The following is a 2,500-nucleotide window of genomic DNA, read 5'->3' as shown; positions in this document are numbered from 1 at the left end:
CCCTGTGACATTAAAGGGCCACACAGCACCTCCACAGGACCTCCACAGCCACACACACATGCCTCTCTCCCCTGTATCAGAGCTCCAGGGGCCAGGCTCATGGCCCAGCTTCTCCCCCTGTGATATTAAAGGCCCACACAGCACCTCCACAGGACCTCCACAGCCACACACACACATGCCTCTCTCCCCTGTATCAGAGCTCCAGGGGCCAGGCTCATGGCCCAGCTTCTCCCCCTGTGATATTAAAGGCCCACACAGCACCTCCACAGGACCTCCACAGCCACACACACATGCCTCTCTCCCCTGTATCAGAGCTCCAGGAGCCAGGCATATCACCCAGCCACTGGCCCTGTGATATTAAAGGGCCACACAGCACCTCCACAGGACCTCCACAGCCACACACACATGCTTCTCTCCCCTGTATCAGAGCTCCAGGGGCCAGGCTCATGGCCCAGCTTCTCCCCCTGTGATATTAAAGGCCCACACAGCACCTCCACAGGACCTCCACAGCCACACACACACATGCCTCTCTCCCCTGTATCAGAGCTCCAGGGGCCAGGCTCATGGCCCAGCTTCTCCCCCTGTGATATTAAAGGCCCACACAGCACCTCCACAGGACCTCCACAGCCACACACACATGCCTCTCTGCCCCTGTGTCAGAGCTCCAGCACCCAGGCATATCACCCAGCCACTGGCCCTGTGACATTAAAGGGCCACACAGCACCTCCACAGGACCTCCACAGCCACACACACATGCCTCTCTCCCCTGTATCAGAGCTCCAGGAGCCAGGCTCATGGCCCAGCTTCTCCCCCTGTGATATTAAAGGCCCACACAGCACCTCCACAGGACCTCCACAGCCACACATCCATGCCTCTCTCCCCCTGTGTCAGAGCTCCAGGAGCCAGGCATATCACCCAGCCACTGGCCCTGTGATATTAAAGGGCCACACAGCACCTCCACAGGACCTCCACAGCCACACACACATGCTTCTCTCCCCTGTATCAGAGCTCCAGGGGCCAGGCTCATGGCCCAGCTTCTCCCCCTGTGATATTAAAGGCCCACACAGCACCTCCACAGGACCTCCACAGCCACACACACACACATGCCTCTCTCCCCTGTATCAGAGCTCCAGGGGCCAGGCTCACGGCCCAGCTTCTCCCCCTGTGATATTAAAGGCCCACACAGCACCTCCACAGGACCTCCACAGCCACACACACATGCCTCTCTGCCCCTGTGTCAGAGCTCCAGCACCCAGGCATATCACCCAGCCACTGGCCCTGTGACATTAAAGGGCCACACAGGACCTCCACAGCCACACACACACATGCCTCTCTCCCCTGTATCAGAGCTCCAGGGGCCAGGCTCATGGCCCAGCTTCTCCCCCTGTGATATTAAAGGCCCACACAGCACCTCCACAGGACCTCCACAGCCACACACACATGCCTCTCTGGCCCTGTGTCAGAGCTCCAGCACCCAGGCATATCACCCAGCCACTGGCCCTGTGATATTAAAGGCCCACACAGCACCTCCACAGGACCTCCACAGCCACACACACATGCCTCTCTCCCCTGTATCAGAGCTCCAGGGGCCAGGCTCATGGCCCAGCTTCTCCCCCTGTGATATTAAAGGCCCACACAGCACCTCCACAGGACCTCCACAGCCACACATCCATGCCTCTATCCCCCTGTGTCAGAGCTCCAGCACCCAGGCATATCACCCAGCCACTGGCCCTGTGACATTAAAGGGCCACACATCACCCCCATAGGACCTCCACAGCCACACACACATGCCTCTCTCCCCTGTATCAGAGCTCCAGCACCCAGGCATATCACCCAGCCACTGGCCCTGTGACATTAAAGGGCCACACATCACCCCCATAGGACCTCCACAGCCACACACACATGCCTCTCTCCCCTGTATCAGAGCTCCAGCACCCAGGCTCATGGCCCAGCTTCTCCCCCTGTGATATTAAAGGCCCACACAGCACCTCCACAGGACCTCCACAGCCACACACACATGCCTCTCTGGCCCTGTGTCAGAGCTCCAGCACCCAGGCATATCACCCAGCCACTGGCCCTGTGATATTAAAGGCCCACACAGCACCTCCACAGCCACACATCCATGCCTCTCTCCCCCTGTGTCAGAGCTCCAGCACCCAGGCATATCACCCAGCCACTGGCCCTGTGACATTAAAGGGCCACACAGCACCTCCACAGGACCTCCACAGCCACACACACATGCTTCTCTCCCCTGTATCAGAGCTCCAGGGGCCAGGCTCATGGCCCAGCTTCTCCCCCTGTGATATTAAAGGCCCACACAGCACCTCCACAGGACCTCCACAGCCACACACACACATGCCTCTCTCCCCTGTATCAGAGCTCCAGGAGCCAGGCATATCACCCAGCCACTGGCCCTGTGACATTAAAGGGCCACACAGCACCTCCACAGCCACACATCCATGCTTCTCCTCCCCTGTATAACACCACCACCTCCTACCTA

Source organism: Trachinotus anak, unplaced genomic scaffold (assembly GCF_046630095.1).
Source record: "Trachinotus anak isolate AG129_WGS33_773 ecotype Australia unplaced genomic scaffold, CSIRO_AGI_Tana_v1 ptg000149l, whole genome shotgun sequence".
NCBI classification, from domain to species: Eukaryota; Metazoa; Chordata; class Actinopteri; order Carangiformes; family Carangidae; genus Trachinotus; species Trachinotus anak.
This window is presented reverse-complemented; position numbering follows the sequence as displayed.